The sequence below is a fragment of the Herpailurus yagouaroundi genome, unplaced genomic scaffold, assembly GCF_014898765.1.
Source record: "Herpailurus yagouaroundi ecotype Mexico unplaced genomic scaffold, PumYag 141, whole genome shotgun sequence".
Classification (NCBI taxonomy): Eukaryota; Metazoa; Chordata; class Mammalia; order Carnivora; family Felidae; genus Herpailurus; species Herpailurus yagouaroundi.
This window is the reverse complement of record NW_024412396.1, coordinates 25,414,515-25,427,021: the sequence shown is the minus strand read 5'-3', so window position 1 is coordinate 25,427,021 and position 12,507 is coordinate 25,414,515. Positions and strand designations below refer to the sequence as shown.

Here is a 12,507-nt window from a genome sequence, read left to right as displayed (position 1 = left end):
AAAAAAAAAGAAAGTGTAATATTGAATCTGTATTATTTTTGAATTACCAATTTTTTCTTTCTATACTGTCAGCTTTTGCTGTATGTACTTTGGGGCTCTCTTGTCAGGTTCTGTGTGTTTATAATTGTCATATTTTCTAATGGGTTAACACTTGTAGTGTTTAAAAAGTTCCTCTTTATACCTTGCAGCACTTTCTGTTTTAAAGTCTGGTTTCTTCTTATAATACTATCAGCATTCTAACTTTTTTATAGTTGCTGTTTGCATAATTTATCATTTCCATCCATTACTTTCAGTCTGTGTATTTGCATCTAAAATGTGCCTCCTATAGACAGTACATAGTTAAACAATGTTTGTTTGTTTGTTTGTTTACTCCTATGTAAAAACAGTTGTCTTTCAATTGGGTTTTTAATCCATTCACAGTGTTAAAATGGATATAGTTGGATTTATATTTACATCCTGTTTGTTTTTCTCCTCTATTCCTCCCTAATTGTTTCATTTTTCATTGAGTATTGCCTAGGGTAACATATTAATTTCTTTGATGATTTTTTTCACTGTATTTTTTTTAACATTTATTTATTTTAAGAGAGAAAGCATGTGTGGGGGGGAGGGGCAGAGAGAGAGGGAGGGAGGAAATCTCAAACTGATAGCACAGGGCCCAATGTGGGATTCCAACTCATGAACTGTGAGATGATGACCTAAGCCGAAATGGAGAGTTGGCCGCTTAACCAACTGAGCCACCCAACAGCGCTTCATTGTATTTTTTTTTTTTTTTAATTTTCTTAGTGGTTGCCCTAGGTTTACATATATATCTTACCTTATCTGTATTTGTATTAAATGTATAAATAAACTTAATTCCAGTGAGATTAAAAAAAATTTTTTTTTAACGTTTATTTATTTTTGAGACAGAGAGAGACACAGCATGAACTGGGGAGGGGCAGAGAGAGAGGGAGACACAGAATCGGAAGCAGGCTCCAGGCTCTGAGCCATCAGCCCAGAGCCCGACGCGGGGCTCGAACTCTCGGACCGCGAGATCGTGACCTGAGCTGAAGTCGGACGCTTAACCGACTGAGCCACCCAGGCGCCCCCAGTGAGATTTTAAAATGTTATTTCCATATAGCTCTATTTTCTCTTTCCCCTTCTTATGTTATTACTGTGATACATTTTACATTTATAAATGTCACAAATCCAATAATGCATTGGTATGTTTATTACTTTGTATAAGTAATAGTTTAATAAGTTTAAGTCTTTTAAAAAAGCTTTGAGAAGAAAGGAAAACATGCATATATTCAAAGAGCTTGTTTTATTAATCCTATTATTTACCATTTGTTTATTTATTCATTTCACTTACACATAAGCTATAATCATTGAATACATGGTTTCTACTATTATTTTGAACAAATTGAGAATCTGATAGGACTCTTATAGTTAAAACTGACAAAAGTGTGAGGCACCCATGTGAGACTGGCCCTTCCTGGAGTTTTTAATCTTACTTTTCCATATGAACCTCCAGCAACTTATCAATTACAGCATAGGTATTTGTACCTGGGTACTGGTTCCCATTGAGGTTTCTCCTCTTGGCAAGTTGTGATTCTCATGACCTACCTGTCTGTCTCTATAATTTTGGAGGCAGTGGTTTGGCCTATGACCTCAATTCCCTCATGGATCTAAGAAGAGTTGTTGATTTTTAATTTGCTCAGCTTTTTTCTTGGTGTTAGGATGGAGTGATGACTTCCAAGATCCTCTCATGTCAAACTGGAAACCAGAAGTCCCTCCATTCTTGTATTTTTTTCATCACATAATTCAGTCAAAGGCTTCAAACTTACATAAATTTGAAGTCTATAACGTTATAGTATGTCTTTGAATCTGGTCACATTGTGTCTTTGAATGATGTATCTGTGGTAACATATATATGAATAAAAATGCATTGAAGAAAACACTAATGTCTTTATTCCAACTGAGTCTCAATCATATGAAAAAAAAATTAGAAATCAGTGAATGGCGGTTAATTCTCATTTTGTGCCTCACTGCATATGGTATATTTAAAATGTATATATGGTTTAGCCTTGATAATTAATAATTATCAAGAGAAAGTACCTTATCATTGCAAACATTTTTGTGTACGTTAATTCATGTTGTTTTTTTATTCCTCTCTTTATATGTTGTTGCCTATAAGGTAGCATGTGTCTCAATACCTGGAAGTTCATTTAATAACCTAGTTCGTTATACACTTAGTGGGCCTCATAGGCAAAGTGGTGAGTATGTGGTTTTACCCTATTTTATTATTTTTACATATAATATGTGATTGTGTACCTGATCTAAAGCTACAAGAACTACAAGGAGCTCCACTAATCCCATTAACCTGCGTATTGAAATCCAAATTGTTTAAGAATAGTGAAATAAAAGAATTTACAAAATACAAAAATAGAAATATAATTTCTCAATCTACAGTTCTCAATAAAGAAAATTTTACTTAATTGTTAAAGCAAATCAAATTTTAAAAATTGTGTCAATCAAATGTGTAATGAAACTTGTGAAGGCCAAGATGAGATTAAAAAGACTAACTTTACCCTTCTTCCTTAAACAAAGTGTAACTTAAACAAAATACATGAAACAGCAAATTTCAAAATATATGCACTTGGGTCACCTCCAAGGCAAGACAGTATCCAAGAAAGAAGGCAAGCTATCAAGGTGAGCCCAGTGAGCTCTCTAACTCTCTTCTGATAGATCATTTCTAGACTGAAGAATAACAAGAAACCCATACCAAAGTATATATCATTCTTTAATTGTTGAAAAAAGTGATAAAGTGAAAGTATTAAAAGCAGGAAGAGAAAAGACATTATATACAAAAGAGCAAAGATAAAAGTGATATCAGTCTTCTTGCCAACAATGCAAGCTAAAACACAGTGGAGTGCCATATTAAAGGATTAAGTAAGAAAACCTTTTTAAATAAGAATATATATCCCGGAAAATTGTTTTCAAAAAGAAAGGTAAGCTTTTCTACCCTTGTTCATAATGTAAAGCATTGCAAAGTATATCATTCCTAAATAATAAGAAGAAAAATGCAAATAAATTCCAAAATCTTAACTGTTTTGGTGACCATCAAAGAACTGAAGTTGCCTAGCACCAACAAACAAGCAATGATATTTCGCTACTGGGGAGGGGCAAGAGTGTGGTGTTGGGAGCTCTCTCTGTCAGGTGTAGACCCCAGAAAGTTGAGAACAGAGCATGAGCATTAGATTAGGAAAACTTGCAGGCAACCAGTTCCTGCTCAAAGCAGAAGGTAAGAGAAGCTCATCACTAGAAGACTATGAAACTGTACTGCACTGAAGGTGATAGAAGCAATAATGGTACCCAAACCCAGATCATCTTCCAACTAGCTTGGCCCAAGTGCCTGCCCTGAGAGCATAAGAGGAGAGGACATATAAGTGCTATTTATCTCATTCTTTACTGTTCTATGTTCAATGTCCAGCAGGAAGTCAAAATTATGGGATACACCTAAAACAAAAATGAAAACAAAAACCTCTTATTGAACAATAAAGAAATCAACAGATTTGGAGCTGATTCAGATGCTGGAATAATTGCAGAGGAACATTAAAATAACTATTATTAATATATTAATAGACTTAGTGGAAAAAGACATCATGTCTGAGGACAAAGAGAAACGATGACTCAAATGGAAATGCCAGAAATAAGAGATGGACACTATCTGGGTGACTAGGTGGCTCAGTCAGTTAAGCATCTGACTTGGGCTCAGGTCATGACCTCACAGTTCGTGGGTTCAGGCCCCACATCAGGCTCTGTGCTGACAGCTTGGAGCCTGGAGCCTGCTTCGGATTCTGTGTCTCCCTCTCTCTCTCTGCCCCTCCCCAGCTCATGCTCATACTCTGTGTCTATCAAATATAAATAAACTTTAAAAAAAAAAAGAGATAAACAGTATCAATAATAAAAATATTAACAGTACAAAATAAAATGAGAAAACATTTATTTGATATGCTGTTGATTATTTTACTTTCAGTAACCCAGAAAGCCATATAGGTATGTGCTTACTGATGTATTTTCCCATTCACAGCATTTCCAATTACATTTTCTTTGTTCTATTTTACTGTCTCTGCATCCTCAGTATCTTTTCTCCCCCTAAATAGGAGGTAAGACAAGCAAGTGAACTTCTTAGTTTTCTATCTTGCATTGGATATATACACTCATTTATATATTTTTCCATATATGTATTTATGCATGCAAATATGTGTTATATGTGAGTGCATGTACATGTGTGTATATATATGTGTGTACATGTATATTCACATGGATTCTGATTCCGACAGTTAACATACTTGACCTCCCTTTCAGTACTAGGCCTCTCATGAATTTCTACAGAGCTATCTCTCTTAAAACAGTAAAAAATACTGTTTTTCTTCACATAGTCTCACTGTTCCTCCAGCAAGCAGACCTGTGTGAACTGAGTTCACACATAATTTGGGAGTACCCTGAACAGGAAGACCTTCACAGCAGAACACCCTGAGGTTTATGGAAATACTTCTCTTAGGATCCAAATATCCTGAGTAACAGAAATACTGTCCCTTGTGGCTCTCCCTGGCAAATCTCTTTGCAAACTACTCCAGCAAACTGATAATTTAGCATACATTTTCACAGAAAACTTATCAGGCTTGAACTCCTCCTAAGGTTTTATGAGTTGACAAAATTTGTGGAAGCTTGGTATTGGCTAAGATTTTCCAGCAAACAACCAATCAAATAAATGCTATTTGAATGATTGATTGTATATGGATATGTATGGAGGTATCTATGTATGTGTGCACACATATATCCTGGCAGTGAATTCCCTAGTCCTAGTCAAACCTTCATTCAGTCCTGGCAAACACCATAAAAGACCCCTTAATAACCACTCAGCTGAGTCAGTCCTGAAATCCAGCTTTTAGAAATTGTTAAGGTAAAAAGAGAGAGGGAGGCAAACCATCAGAGACTCTTAAATACAGAGAACCTGAGGGTTGCTGGAGGGTATTGGGTGGGGGGATGGGCAAAATGGGTGATGGGCATCAAGGAGGGCACTTTTGGGGATGAGCACTGGGTGTTGTATGTAACTGATGCCATTAAATTCTACTCCTGAAATCATTACTATCCCATGTGTTAATTAACTTGGATTTAAATAAAATTTAAAAATTTAAAAAAAAAAAGAAAATGTTTTGACATCTTTTTTTTTTTTTTTTTTTTTAATGGACGCACCGTTGGCATACAATGTTATTTTAGTTTTAGGAGTACAACATAGTGATTTGACAATTGTATATATTACTCATTGCTGACCACAATAAGTGTAGTCACCATCTGCTGCCATACAGAGTTATTCAAATATTACTGACTATTAAAAAAAATTGTTCGAGTTAGTAAATATTTATTGTTATAAGTCACTTAATTTTGGAGTAATTTGTTATGCATCAATTGATAACGGTCCAGTGCCAATAAACCCATATATCACCACTCAATTAACATTAATTAGAGACTTTGCTTTCTTAATAGGGGATAAACGTAGTAAATGCCTTTTAGTTGTAAAGGTCTGGCAATATTACTTGTCCTTCAAACCTCACCCCTGAGTGCCTAGTCAGGCACTGTGCGGGATCAGGTTTCATGCCTGACAGGAACACTTTTTCATTCAGCACTGAATATTTAGAAACTACTTGTCTGTTTTGTTGTTGTTGTTGACAGCATCACTGTAAGGTCAGACTCCTTTTTAGCAGATTTTTTTTTTCCTGGCCAGTAATTTCCCTTTTCAATCACTCAAGACACATCATTTTTCTAACTGCAGGTGATCTGTCAAGTTTATTTCTTAATATCAGCATTTATTGCTGCAGTTCGCACTACTTTTGGAGCACCTATGTACACGGACTAAACAGATATTAAATTCTGTATTTTCTTTATTTGACCCCCCAAAGAGTGATTGAATAAGAACTGTATCTAATTGTTTTGTATCCTCAGTGTCTCTTTCTTTCTTTCTTTCTTTCTTTCTTTCTTTCTTTCTTTCTTTCCACATTTATTCAGGATATAGTTATGTAGAATAACTTAGTAGTTCCTGAGCTCCTCATGAATATATCAGTAGAGAGAAAACAAGCAAAGCACCATTGAGTAAGCAATCACATCATTTCATGTTACAAATAGTTATAAACATAATGGAGAGTGGACTGTAATAGAGAAAAGTAGGAAAAATGCAGGTCCTATGTCCCTCTGAGGAGGGAATACTTATATAGACTTCTGAAGAAAGGGAATAATTCAAGCAGATAAAAATACAAGGAGAGAAGCCCAAGATGAAGGATACTATGATGCAGCTTAAGGAGTTACCTCCTAAAAAAAAATCACCAAAATAACCTGTTGATTAAGCAGAGCCTTGTTGATCAATTACTGTATAAAGAGAGATATCGGCCTTGACAGATACCTAAGGTCAAGGTTAAGGACAAGATATTTTTTATATTGCTGCAGTCCAATTTAAGGCAGAGGTTTCAATGTAGAGCTTATTTTCATGGACAAACTTCCTTATATAAAAATTCTAAGGTTGATGGAAACAGAGTTGAGGTTTTAAAATGCACTCAGAAGAATAAACAGTTGTTTGATAAATCCAGTTGAGTGAACTATCATTCTGATAAAAGAGTCTTTTACCTTGATAAGGCCAAGCTAAGTAACCTGTTTTTCAGTTCTAGAACTTTTTGAAACCTAAGATTAGTTTTCCCCCTGGGCAAGAATTTGTGGACAGTAAAATCATGTTTAGGGAGCCAGTTTTCATTTTTTTGTCCTTTTAAAATGTGTGGCTCTAATGTAGATAATTTAAATTTTCAGTAAGAGTTAAAGTTGTAAGAATAAAAAGACCAGATTCTAGTGCTTGCTTCAATAGCACGTATACTAAAAAAAGGGCCAGATTCTATTTAGTACCCATTAGAGCAGGAGGAATACATGCCCAGTGCCCAAAATCATCATTGCTGTGTCTTAATGAGAATATGATCCTGCTTGCATTCTGTAAATATCATTCTAGCTTTTGGGTAGAGAATGGATCAGAGAGTGAAAAAGGAAACAAAGGTGACATTTTGCCTCCAGTCTAGTTCTATACTAGGTCGAACACATCAAGTTTCTCAAACTATGAGAGTTTCATATTTCTCAAAAGAAAAGGGTTATATTTCTCAAAGGCCTACATTTTAAGATGAGCCCAGAGTGGCAGATATTCCTAAAAGCAACCTTGAATTACAAAGAAATAGAAAATGCTTCATAAATAGGAATCATGTGTGTTTTTTTGTTTTGTTTTTGTTTTTAAATTTTTTTTTTCAACGTTTATTTATTTTTGGGACAGAGAGAGACAGAGCATGAACGGGGGAGGGGCAGAGAGAGAGGGAGACACAGAATCGGAAACAGGCTCCAGGCTCTGAGCCATCAGCCCAGAGCCCGACGCGGGGCTCGAACTCACGGACCGCGAGATCGTGACCTGGCTGAAGTCGGACGCTTAACCCACTGCGCCACCTAGGCGCCCCAGGAATCATGTGTTTTTAAGAAGCAATCTCTCTCTCTCTCTCTTTTTTAATGTATATTTATTTTGAGAAAGAGAGAGGGAAGGGGAGGGACAGAGTGTGTGTGGGGGAGAGAGAGAGAGAGAGACAGGAAATCCAAACAGGCTCCCTGCTGTCAGCACAGAATCCCATGCAGGGCTCCACTTGAGGAACCAAGAGATCATGACCTGACCCAAAATCAAGAGTCAGACACTTTTTTTTTTTTTTAAATGCATGTTTGTTTTTTTTTTTTTTTAACGTTTATTTATTTTTTTGGCACAGAGAGAGACAGAGCATGAACGGGGGAGGGGCAGAGAGAGAGGGAGACACAGAATCAGAAACAGGGTCCGGGCTCTGAGCCATCAGCCCAGAGCCCGACGCGGGGCTCGAACTCACGGACCGCGAGATCGTGACCTGGCTGAAGTCGGACGCTTAACCGACTGCGCCACCCAGGCGCCCCCAAGAGTCAGACACTTAACCAACAGAGTCCCCCAGGTGCCCCTTTAAGAAGCATTCTTAAAGCCTTGCTTCTTGAAACCAGCATAAAATAAGAATGTTCCTGTATTTTGCAATTGAATATGGATATTTTTTTCCTTAAAAATAAAAACACTGACCCAAACTGTGTTCAATCAGAATTGCTGACAGCCTTGAAATGACTGGACCTATAGGTACCATCATTGGCTCTTTCTAAGTGGGAGACTTTGATTTTTTTTTTCTTTTTTAGTGTATTTCTCCTATCTGAAATGAGTGGCTTTTCTCCTTCATCATTTCAAACTTATTTTTGAGAAATTTTGTTTGATTGTTTAACAATAGAGAGAGAAGTGGGGCAACAAATAGAGAAGTTATTGTAATTTTACAAGCAAACTACTATATTTTGGATGAGTTTGGAGGAGTGTTAATAAAAAGAAATCAGTGAAGGGGCGCCTGGGTGGCTCAGTCGGTTAAGCGGCCAACTTCAGCTCAGGTCATGATCTCGCGGTTCGTGAGTTCAAGCCCCGCATCGGGCTCTGTGCTGACAGCTCAGAGCCTGGAACCTCTTTCGGATTCTGTGTCTCCCTCTCTCTGACCCTCCCCCGTTCATGCTCTGTCTCTCTCTGTCTCAAAAATAAATAAACGTTAAAAAAAAAATTTAAAAAAAAATCAGTGCACATGTTAGACATTAAAGTGTGTGTAGCGAGTCAGTAATTTTACCATCATATCCTTCGTCCATTTTTTATAGATTAGTAAAGCAAGGAATATTGGAAATGAACCGAAACAGTTGATAATAATAATTATTCTCCTTTTTATTCTATTTAACTTAATTTTTATCATGGGCAAGTTTATAAAATTTTCACACCGCAGAAGTTTTCATCTATATCATCACAGCCAATACTTGTGTAGTCTTAAAGCCCAACTTCAATTCTTTTACTTGCTCTTGACTTCAGCTATGAAAAGGTAAACTATGAGTTCCTCATCATTGTGGCGGTCACCCCACGGCAGGGCGACCACTTGATGAGGATACTGCTCAATGAAACAGTGGATTTCTTATGTGCCAGGAACTGTAATCCACAGAATAAAACTATTTAAAAAAACACCCTTTCAGGATTTAAAACATCTTTTCCTTTTTTTCATTTGCTAGTACAGAGTTTAGAGCAGATGGGGTAGAACGACCTGGAGGCCACGGTAACTTTGTGAGATCCAAGATCGTTATTGATCGTGCCTGTGCCAATGGCCAGGAATAGTAGCAATAACTCCAAATAGTAGTAAAGACAGAGGGGGTTGAGCTACTGCCAGAGGCTGGTTGCCAATCCAAATATCCTAGTGTGTCACCATCTGGTACAAGTGTTAAAGGTTGCCAACCCCTTAAGTTAGAGCAATCATATATATCAGCAGGTTTCCTGTCTTCTCTGATCGCCAACAGATTGGTTCAACTACTACATTTTATTAAAATATGGTGCTGAGATACTTTATGTTGTTATGAAAATAACATTCAAAATAACTTGTTTAATTGTCCTTGAAATTAAGTATAACATTCATATGGTATGTAAGTGTCTTTATAAAGAGTAAAGGAAGTATTGTTGCCTTCGCGTAATAATGAAATTGCTTATTAATGGTAAAAAGTACAGCTTTCCTAAAAGAAACTTAAAAAAACACTTTTTAAATAGCACTTTTCATTCTAATAAACCACCGTTGATAAGATAAATGTGGTAATAATAGCGTTATAGGTAGTTTTACAATATTTTCCAGAGCAAGACATTGTCAACATCACTGAAAGGAAGTTCTGACCTATTTTTTTTTTTATTTGCTGGAAAGCCTACCTTAAAATTTTGAAAATTATATTGAATAACTATGAAGATAAATGTCTAGTGTTCTCAAAAGAGTAGAAAAGAAATATCCTGAAATTACAACATTCAAAGGATTTATCTCCATGAATGGAAAATAAACTCAAAAAGGGGATTACGTTAAATAGGTGACAAGAAATGAGGCTCTTTTCTTGTGATTTTAAAAGATATCCTTGGGGCGCCTGGGTGGCGCAGTCGGTTAAGCGTCCGACTTCAGCCAGGTCACGATCTCGCAGTCCCTGAGTCCGAGCCCCGCGTCAGGCTCTGGGCTGATGGCTCAGAGCCTGGAGCCTGTTTCAAATTCTGTGTCTCCCTCTCTCTCTCTGCCCCTGCCCCGTTCATGCTCTGTCTCTCTCTGTCCCAAAAATAAAAATAAATGTTGAAAAAAAAAAAAAAGATATCCTTTAATTTTCCTTTCTTTTATGTAATTAGTGATCATTGAATGTATGGAAGAAATAATATTTTTGCCATTACCAATGTCAATATGCATATATATACTTTACTATTAAAATAAAGATGGTGATCTTCGTATGCATATCTCTTGGCATTTAAAATAATACCACTGTAGACACAGTCAAAATTTATAATGCAAGATTAAAAAGAACAAGGACAAAAGATGAAATTGGTAAAAAGAAGAATGATCTTTTACAGCAATTATTCAAAAGGCCCAAGGACTAATGATAGGATAAGTTCATTTCACTGTTAAAATAAAAGCTTTTGGGGATTAGTTGGTTATCTGGAAATAGACCTAAAATTAATGACAGGCTTTCATAATAACTGAATTCTGAGTAGGTATAACACCACTATACCAACAATGTAATGGAAAAATAGAGCATATTACAATAGAAAAAGATTTCAGTTATCAGCCTGGTAAGATAAAATAATAGTAATTTACATTTGTGTGCTAATTTTCAAGTTTTGAATATTTCCCCAAATATCTCCAGAACCTAGAATTCTAGAGAATAAACATAATCTTGTCAAGGATAGAGAAGAATGTTTAACTTAAACATAAGTCACTTAGAAATGTGTCAAAATTCATATAATTAGAACACTACCTAAAAGTTTTTTTCCCACCCAAGTTATTTTCGCTAAATATATATTTTTTTTAAATTCCATTTCCAGTATAGTTAGTGTATGGTGTTATATTAGTTTCAGGTGTACAATAATAGTGATTCACTAATTCTATACCTGGTTCAATGATCATCATAATAAGTGTACTTGTAATCTCTTTTACCTATTTCACCCATCCCCCCACCTACCTCCCCTTGGGTAGCCATCAGTTTTTTGTCTATAGTTAAGAATCTGGGATGTTTTTCGGTCTTTGTTTTCTTTGTTTCATTTCTTAAATTCTACATATGAGTAAAATCATACAGTATTTGTCTTTCTCTGACTTATTTCACTTAGCATTAAGATCCATCCATGTTGTTGCAAGTAACAAGATTTCATTATTTTTATGACTGAATAATATTCTATTGTCTGTATATATCTGTGTGTGTGTGTGTGTGTGTGTGTGTTTACATATTACCTCTTTTTTTTTTTTAATTTTTTTTTTCAACGTTTATTTATTTTTGGGACAGAGAGAGACAGAGCATGAACGGGGGAGGGGCAGAGAGAGAGGGAGACACAGAATCGGAAACAGGCTCCAGGCTCTGAGCCATCAGCCCAGAGCCTGACGCGGGGCTCGGACTCAGGGACCGCGAGATCGTGACCTGGCTGAAGTAGGACGCTTAACCGACTGCGCCACCCAGGTGCCCCATATTACCTCTTTTTTATCCATTCATCTATTGATGGACATGTGAACAGCATCCATACCTTGGCTATTTTAAATAATGCTATGGTAAACACAGGGGTGCATGATGAATATATCTTCTCAAATTAGTGGGGCTTTTTATTCTTTGGGTAAATACTCAGTAGTGAAATTACTGGATCATATGGTAATTGTATTTTTAAATTTTTGAGAAATCTCCATACTGTTTTCCAGAGTGGCTACACCAGTTTTCATTCCACATCATCACCGACACTTGGGTCTTGTGGTTTTAAGTTTAGCCATACTGACAGGTGTGAGGTGATAGCTCATTTTTGTTTTGTTTCGTATTTTCCTGATGATTAGTGACGTTGAGCATATTTTTATAGGACTGACGGCCATCTGTATGTCTGTTTTGGAGAAATACCTGTTCATGTCTTCTTCCCATTTTTAATTGGATTATTTGTGCTCTTTTTTTTTTTTTTTTTTTTTTTTTTTTATGTGTGTGTATGTGTGTTGAGTTGTATGAGTTCTTTATACATTTTGGACACTTACCCTTTTTTTGCATATGTCATTTGCAAACATCTCCCATTCAGTAGGTTGTATTTTAGAGTTGTTGATAGTTTCCTTTACTATGCAGATACTTTTTATTTTAGTGTCTTCCCAATAGTTTGTTTTTGCTTTTGCTTCCCTTGCCTCAGGAGACATATCTAAAAAAATGTTTCTAAGGCTGATGTCAGAGAAATTACTGCCTGTGCTTCTTCTAGTATTTATGGTTTAAGGTCTCATATTGAGGTCCTAAATCCATTTTTAGTTTATCTTTGTGTTTGGTGTTGGAAAGAAAGTGGTATGGTTTCATTCTTTTGCATGTAGCTATCCAATTTCCTAGCACCTTTTGTTGGAGACT

General features: G+C 36.1%; 1 pseudogene; it reads left to right on the top strand.

Moving 5' to 3' along the window:
• The window catches only part of LOC121031391 (tigger transposable element-derived protein 1-like), a 45,322-nt pseudogene that overhangs the window by 24,504 nt on the left and 8,311 nt on the right, over positions 1–12,507 (top strand).